This window comes from Notamacropus eugenii, chromosome 1 (genome assembly GCF_028372415.1).
Source record: "Notamacropus eugenii isolate mMacEug1 chromosome 1, mMacEug1.pri_v2, whole genome shotgun sequence".
In the NCBI taxonomy this organism is placed as follows: Eukaryota; Metazoa; Chordata; class Mammalia; order Diprotodontia; family Macropodidae; genus Notamacropus; species Notamacropus eugenii.
The window spans coordinates 360,049,853-360,059,100 of NC_092872.1; the positions used below are offsets into that span (position 1 = coordinate 360,049,853).

Here is a 9,248-nt window from a genome sequence, read left to right on the forward strand (position 1 = left end):
AGTCTCAGTGCCCAAGGAAAATGACACAATTGCATTAGATGACTTCTAAATGGTCTCTTCATGGTCTACATCTATGACTCTAATGCATTTTTGTTTTTCTTTTGGAAGGAGCACCCACAATGAAGAAATCATAGATTCCTTAAGGCTTGAAATTTTTTTATACTACCCTGAAGGGTTGTCATGAGGAAAATATTTCAAAATCCTTAAAGCACTATTAAAATGCGAGCTCTTAGTTTTGCACAAACAAAGCCAATGAAAGTAAGATTAGATGGGAAGCAGAAAACCGGGAAAGAATTTTTACAGGCAGTGTCTCTGATAAAGGCCTCATTTGTAAAATATGTAGAGAATTGAGTCAAATTGAATACAAGTCATCCCCCAGTTAATAAATGGTCAAAGGATATGACCAGGCAGTTTTCAGATAAAGAAATTAAAGCTGTCTATATGCATATGAAAAAGACACTCGAAATCTCCATTGATTAAAGAAATGAAAATTAAGATAATTCTGAGCTACCACATCATATTTATCAGATTGGTTAACATGATAAAACAGGAAAATTATAAATGCTGGAGAAGATGTGGGAAAATTGGAATACTAATTCGTTGTTGGTGGAGTTGTGAAATGATCCAACCATTTTGGAGAGCAATTTGGAACTCTGCCCAAAGGGCTATAAAAATATACATACTCTTTGATCCAGCAATACCTCTTCTAGATCTGTATCCCCAAGAGATCATAAAAGCAGGGAAAAGATTCACATGTACAAAAATATTTATAGTGACTCTTTTTGTGGCAGCCAAGGACTGGAAATTGAGGCAATGCCCATCAATTACTGAATGGCTGAACAAGTTGTGGTACATATATGTAACAGAATACTATTGTGCTGTAAGAAATGATGATTTGGCAGACTTCAGAAAAACCAGGAAAGACTTACATGAACTGATGCTGAGTGAAATGAGTAAAAATAAGAGAATGCTCTACACAGTCACTTGTTCTATGAGTAATTTTGATAGACTTAGCTCTTCTCAACAATGAAAGGATTTAAGACAACTCCAAGACTCTTGATGAAAAAGGCTATCCACACCCCAAGAAAGAGCTATGAAGTCTGAATGCAGATTGAAGCATACTATTTGCTCTTTTTGTTGTTGTTGTTGGTCTGTTTTGTTTTATCTTTCCCCTAGTTCTTCTCATTCATTCTAATTCTTCTTTATAACATGACTAATATGAAAATATATTTAATAAGAATGTATATGTAGAGTGCTTACCTGATTGCATGCCATCTTGGGGTAGGGAGAAGGGAGGGAGTTGGAGAAAACTTAAAGTTCAAAAGCTTAAGGAAGTGAAAATTGAAAACTAAAATTAAATTAATTTAAAGAATAAAAACTAAATGTGAATCATTATTATTTGAATAGTTCATAGATCAGCTCAAATCTTAGCTCCTCCATGAAGCCTCCTTTGATCCTTTTTTCTTCATTGTCTCCCTTTCTTTAGAACTTGAGACTACTGGTCCTAGGAGGACCAAGCACATTAATCTCTTCCCATTGGAATTTCCATGCTCTCCATTTGTTGCTCTCTCAGCAGCATTTCCTCCTGTTAGAGTTTCTCCATTCAAATTTATTATCAAATGAGATCTTAATAGTAGTTCACTATTAACCCCTAAAACATTCTTTATTCCTTTCTCAAGTAGCTCAGTACCTGGCTTATAGGGCATTGTGGTGACATGGTAAATAGAGTGCTGCGCCAGAAATCAGGAATACCGGAGTTCACATGAGGCCTCAGATATTTAATAGATGTGTCACCCTATGCAAGTCATTTAACCCTATATTTGCCTCAGTTTCATCATCCGTAAAGTGACTTGTAGAAGGAAATGACAAACCATTCCAGCGTCTTTGTTAAAATAACAACAAAAAGGAATCATAAAGAGTCAGACAGGATTGAAAATGACTCAACACCTGGATCATAGTTATCTATTCTGAATCAGTTTCTACCTTTTTACTGTGGACATGTTGATGTCCCTTCAAACACCCTGAACTCTCAATTCCTCAACATCCATTATCCATTCCACTACTCTACACACAAAGATGCTCACAGCCTTGGATTATAACCATAAGTATTCCTTTTCAATGATCAAAAACTCAGAATTCTTTCTGTTAATGAAAACTTCCATCTCTCCTCATTTGAGAACTGAAGTCTCTCCATTTCTCAGTATTTTCCCCAGGTTATCACTTTTGCTCTAACCTCATTTCCTGACCTTCTCAATCTCAACTTCATAGTTAAATCACTAAACTCTATATCATCCTTTTCTTTCAACTCTTCCCCCAATTCCACACAATTACCGATACTCTTGTCTTGCCAAACCTTCTCTTCCTATCAAGACTCGATTATCCTTAACGTTCACATTCTTTGCTCTGACTCATAATCTGCATCCTGAAATGAAGGAAATCATGTACCCAAGTTGACTGTGTCCTGCACTACAGAATTGCCTTAAGTGAGCCTTTACCATAGGATGATGATAAGTTTACCCCTCTTTTAAAAAAAATGTTTCTTTATTCACAAAAGGGGAAACATTTATCAGGGGCAGAGAACCTCCAGGGTACAATCTTTAACAGGATGAGAGGATGCTAGATTCTGGCCCAAATAATGGTACTCTCTCTCCCTTTTCTACCTCTGACTATGCAAGTCAGAATTTCAGAGCTCAAGCAACTGTATCTAAGGCTTCAGAAGATACCCTCCAACAGCAGATTCCAGTGGATAAAATAAATCTCTGACGAGCTTGCTTTTTCCAGACTAACAAAACTATTGTGGAAAAAGGGAGGCTGTGAGAACAGAGAGGAACTTACTGGTTCCCACCTTCTTTCACTTTAGAGTTATCTTGGCAGCCTCAGCCTGGGAGAAGTTAATGAGGTCCTGGTTGATAAAGAAGACAAAGAACACACTGATGATCTCCATCACTGACTGGTTGAGCTACTCTTTAGAGTCCAGAAGACAGGCCAACCTTCTATGTAAATTGGCCAACTACTCTTTTGGGCAATGAAGAAGTCATCATTATTCTTCACCTTGACGAAATCTTGTTTTGCTGATATTTTCTAGGCTGTACGCTCCAGGGGTTGATTCTCATAAATCTGGTTGCCCTTTCTGGCTCTTCCCAGGGCAATCTGTCTGGAATGAGTCAAGTACCACACCTGGGTCTACACAGCACAGTAGGTTGTCAAAGTCTGGAGAACTCATTCCTGTGACTGTCCACCAATACCTGCAACTGGTACAACTTCTCTACCTGCCAAATTTCCTGCTCCTGGTATCTGTCAGTTATCATTAGCTCATGTTCCATCACCTCATCCTGTATGTCCTTAAGCTTGTTGTCATTATTCAGATCCCCAACATCTGAAAATTCAACACTCGGTCTCCCTTCGGTAACAGGTGCACTGTCTGGATTTCTAGGAGATAATACTGCTTCATGAGTTTCCAGTGACTCTGCAGAGCCTTGGATATGGGGGACAAGTAGAAGGCACTAGAGTATCTGTGAAGCAGCTCATGGAAGGTCTCCAGAGAAGACTGACTGGTTGATCTCACCTTGCTCCAAAGCTGCTCCTTACCTTTGCTGAATAAAGTCTTACTCTATATGGTCACAATGGCGTCTTAAAGGTCAACTTGAAGATGACAGGAGCATATAGCAGGGCATATCACATGTTCCTAGACTTCCCAAAGTGTGAAACAGCAGCTAACCTTCACACCCAGGTGGACAGATGTTAGATCATTGATCTGTAACACAGCATTGGCTTTCAGTGGCCCAGGTCCTTGTTCAAATATAGTAACTAATTTTTCTTCATGCACTTCATGGGGCATGAGGCTAAGGGCAAGGACTAGGCTGAGGATGGGGATGGTACTGGCATGCTCAATGCTTTGAATGTCTCTTCTTTTCACTGAAACAATGCTCAATCCCTGAACAACACCCCAGTTTCACTTCCATGGTACCCTTGGCCCAAGTGGATGATTTCATGAAGTTGCTCTCTACCAACTCATTATCAATTTTTTTTCCTTTTAATAAACTTGAAAGAATTTCTTCATTTGCGAATAGTGTCTAAGGCTTGGAACTTTATTTTTGTCTGGCCAATGACGCCTTATCTTCTGAGTGGCTGGCAGTGTCATCAAAGATCAATGTAACAGTCCCTAAGGATCTTTGTCCATCCTTCAAGTCTTGTAAAGCCAAACAAGAGGAATAAGAGAAGTCCCACAAGTTTCTCCAAGGCTTCAGCTAGAGTAACTTGGGAAGGAAGCCATTCCAAGGCCATGAGCTCCAATACAGTATTTTCTATGGTGACAGCAGGAGCCACAGGGCCTCAACTGACTTTCATGAGATTTTTCCAATTCTTGGGAGAGGATTTGATTCTTTTATTCCTAATTAATTTTCTACCTCTGTTACAACAGATGCTCTTCCAAACTTCCTCTGTTTATAATCCCATACCACCTCCTCAATCAGATGATATCACTTCAATGCTTTACTTGGAAAACAGAGGTCAATGACTATATTTCCCCCTTTCTCTCATTTCCTATATCTTTCAATTTCTGTATATCATTCCCTCACTCTCTCTTCCTTTACTATAATTTCTGACAAAGGATCTTTAACAAGGACAACCCCTTCACTTGTACCTTTGGTCTTTATTAAGTCAACAAAACATTAAACCAAACCCTGACTTTTAGTTTATGATGATTTCTCAGGTGTATATATTCACACTGAAATTTTAACCATTAGCTCTCCAGAGCTGACAAGCAAGTGAATAAGCATTTATTAAATGCCCATTCTGCTGCTGATAAAGAAAACAAAAAGAAGAAAAAAGAATTGTTTTATAGAGTTTAAAATTTACAATGTACTTTCTTTAGAAAATACCTCTGAGCTAGGTATTCCAAAAATAACATTCATTTTACAGAAGAGAAAACTAAGGATCATAGAGAAGTGACTTACTAGGATCATGAAGTAAGTAAGCACTGAGGAGTGAATGAATTGAAAGCACAATCTTCTGGCTACAAATTTCTAATGCACAGAAGCTACCCCTCTACGGATGTTATAGTCTTGAACTGAGTTTAATCATTCCCACCTATATTGCACACTATATATAACTTAAGATACACTTAAGATTCCTAATAAAATTAGGTAATGAGACAAGAAACAACTTCTTTAGTGATAAATTGTGAACGTGAAATGCATGACCCAGGCCACTTAATGTGAATTGCATTCAACAGGCATTTAAGTACCTGCTATGTAAAAGGTATTATGCTAGGCTCTACAGATACAGACATTAAAATGGACAAAAAAATAAGCCCACTTCTCCCAGATTTTAAATTCTACTAAGAGGAATACAACCTGCAAATAGATAAACAAATATAAGGTTCTTTGAGGATTGAGAGAACACTAATAAACAGAATTATCAGAAAAGGCTCCACATAGGATGGAAGCATGACCTTGAAGGAAGATTGCCTTGAAGGAGTGAAGTTTCTAATATACCTCTCCTTTGTGAGTTCTCTGCTCAAGATTCTTCACTTACTTCTTTACTGTAGTGATGACACTTTTGTGTTTAACCAGCAGTCTAAGAGACTCTTGTATCAGCCTTAGCCATGACTCCATATCATGCTGTAACCATCTGGTGTACAATAAATGCTCATCAAGTGATCTTTAGAAAAATCATTTTGGCAATAGTGTGTAAGTTAGATTGGAGAGGGAGAGATTTGAGGAAAGGAGACCAATTAGGAGGCTATTATAATAATCCAGGTGTGAGAAAGAATGCTGAGTGTCAAGAATATGAGATTTGACTTGAATGGAGAGATGTGAAGGTCAATGATATGAAATAAGTACAGAAAGATAGATTGGAGACAAACAGAGGGCTTCAAATTCCAAGGAAATGAACTCTAATTTATTCTAAAAGCAATGGAAAACCAAAGAACATTCTTAAGCAGAAGAATGGCGTAGTTAGACTCGTATCTTCAGGAAATTATTCTCATGCTTACATGAAGGATGGATTCATTAAACAGAAAGAAACTAGAAGCAGAAAAATCATTTAGAAGGTTGTTGCAATACCCTGGTGAGAGATGAGGCCCTGAGCTATAATGATGGCCATGTGGGAAGAGAGTAAAAGAAAAATATGAAAGAAGTTATGAAAGTAGAATGCACAAAATTTGATAATTGATTGGATATAGGAAATGAGGAATATGGAAAGCCCAAGAATGACTTTGAAGTTTAAAACTCTGACTGACTAGAAGGATAATGATGCCTTCCACAAGGAGAATAAAGTTGTTGGAGGGGAAGCTTTGTGGTAGAAGACAGTGAGTTAATTTATACAAGTTGAAGTTGAGGTGTTTACTAGAAAAAAGGAAGATAAAAATGTCTGGCTGGAAATTGTTTATGTGGGACTGGAACTCATGTAAGAGTTTAAGGAATGATACGTAAAGTTGTTCTTTTTCAAACCAACATAGGATTGGAGTCACCTGCACAGACATGATAGAGTGATCCAAGGGAGCTTACAAGATCACCAGTGGAGAAGATGTGGAGAGAAAAGGGAAGAAGTCCCACAAAAGAACACTTGAGTGGGAGGAGAACCTTAAGTTAGAGGATTGGGCATGGATAATGATACCATCAAAGTGTCATGAAAGCTCAAGAGTACATCCAAGAAAAAGAGAGATATCTATATTGTCAAAAACTACAAAGGATTCGAGAATAATGAGGAATGAGATTGAGAAGTTATTCAATCAAGGTATGGAATAATAAATGCAGAGTGAAGACCTAGAGGAAAAAAATATTAATGTTATTTTGGTGTTCCCTCCACAAAAGTGAAGAAAGAAAATGTTGATAGGTCAAAGTTGTGTGCAGTAAGAATCAAGTGGTGAATGAATTGTAAATTTCCCATGAATATTGACATTTTATAATATTTGTCGAGGAACATATGAAAGTTCAGTTTTATGCACTATAATTGGCATATTGGCAAGATGATTCATGTTCATAAGGAGATGATTAAGTTGATAAAGACTGCATCATCTACCCTGTAGTTTTTCTTTCTGATTTACTATTTCCTCCCAGAACTCCATTTTAAAGAGGAGGCCCAACTTTGTCCTAACCTACAGAATAACGTGAGTCCCTGAGGCACACCTGACTTTCTGACTCTATTTACCCTATCCTACCATTTAATACTATTTTTGTATTGTCTTCCTCTACTAAAATATCAATGCTTTGAGGACAAGACGGTATTTCTGCCCATATTTACATTCCCTATACTTAGTGTAGTGCCTTGCACATAGTAAGTGCAGTAAATGGTGGTTGGCTTGACTTTCCCCTCAGTAATCAATACATTCATCAATATATAAATCTATTGGTGTTCTTGAATCATGTCCCAAGGGCTAATGCCCCTCATTCCCCAAGTGCTTGACAGAATAAACTTTGCTAATTATATCTTTGTCCAGTTTTCCCCCTAACTAGGTGATATATGATCTCTACGACAACCTCAGAATACAAGGAAAACACACTATTGCTATGTAACCCAGAAGGTAAATGACATACGGCCTTCTCCTAGTCCTAGTCAAACTAGATAACTGATTTTTCCTCCACCTCAAGCTATTCGCCATGCCTGGAACCACTTCCAGGAATTACTGGAATTACTTCATCTATCCTCAATTCATCTCTACTTTTCAGTTTTTTTCATCTCTTTACTCCTTGACTTGTACTACATTTAGGTGAAGTCTTATTTCCCAGCCAAAAACAAAATAAAAAACAACAAATCTCAGAATGGTATGACCTTTATTCTTGTCTTTCTACCCCCATCATCCAGGAAGGAGTTTTGCAAATAATAAGCACTCAATAAATATTTATTGAATTGAATTGAACTAAGCTGTGTGTTGATTACAAGTCACAACCAAATGGGTCTCAGTTTTCTCATCTATAAATGAAAATTCTAATATTGATATGACATATTTTGAAGTGATGTGAGAAATACTTTTGTAAAATAGTAAACCATATACTTATGAGTTGTTATGTGTAGCAATAGTAATAACCAGAGCAATAATGATGATGTTAATTAATGTCAGACCCAGAACAAAAGTCTGGCATTACCACTTCCCTTCAAGAATGCTGCCTGAAATTATATCTGATCTTTTCCCCCCAACAACCATATTTGTATCTGTCTGAGTATTTGTGCATTTCTTCTATTTTACTCTAGTTCTTTCTAGGGACATTTTCTCTCTTAGTTTTTTTATCTACTTCTTTAAGAGTTGTATAGGAACTAAACCTTGGAATTTCCTCTACTAATATGTCTCTACCGTCTCTATTAACTTAGCAATTAAGAGAGTTGCCTAAAGTATTGAGAGGTCAAGAGATTTGTCCAGGATCACACTAGTCATTATGTATCAGAAGCAGAGCTTGAACCCAGATCTTTCTGTTTATATCAACTATACAATGCTTCTTCTCATAGTATTGCTTTTTTACAAACATTGTCCCCTCCTATTCATTCATTTTTACATCTATGTCTACTTAGCCCTGAATATGTAAAAATATTTTGTAGTATTTCTAAGCATAGTAATATATGTTAGAAAAATGCATTTCAAAACTTCCACTGGCCAGACTTCTTTATTAGGTGGATTTTATTGCAATTTCCATAGCATGGACTTAATAGTTTATTGGAATTTCATCCTAAGATTTCAGCAGGGGTAAGATAATACATGTTGGGCAACTAGTGTACAATGATCTGAATATTTTATTTTGAGAAAATTTTATTTGAGAAAATTTTCTTACTAATATAGAAGCAGTGGATACCCCTACAGAGTGATTCTGTGTCCTAAGAAACATGGAGCAAAAGATTCATTGGATGGGGAGCAGGATGGGAAACTAGAAAACAGAGAAGAAACATTCTGGTATGTATGAAACCTTTAAGCAATTCATACCCAGTTTTCATTATATGTAAATATTTAACATAAAAAATTAACAATAATTCAGAATCTTGCTGAATAGGTAAAGGCAATAGTAGATAATTTGTCAATGGAGGGGGAGGCATGGATACTAGATTTCCTGGGATACCCATCTTCTGACATACTAATGAGGTTTATGTCAGTTAAATGTTGACAAGCTTAGAATCATGACCCGATCTAAATGCCTGAGTCATGGCAGGGGGTTAAAAAAGAGAATATTTGAGAATAATGTGAATTAAAAAGGCAAGTTAGTTTAAATTTCTGTTTGGTACGGCCTGAGGCCTACAACTCCAATGGGAATACACTCTAG

General features: G+C 36.9%; 1 pseudogene; it reads right to left on the bottom strand.

The window, feature by feature from the left end:
- Nucleotides 1–2,851: 2,851 nt before the first annotated feature.
- LOC140517621 (microspherule protein 1 pseudogene) lies at nt 2,852–3,838 on the bottom strand (annotated as a pseudogene).
- Nucleotides 3,839–9,248: the final 5,410 nt, after the last annotated feature.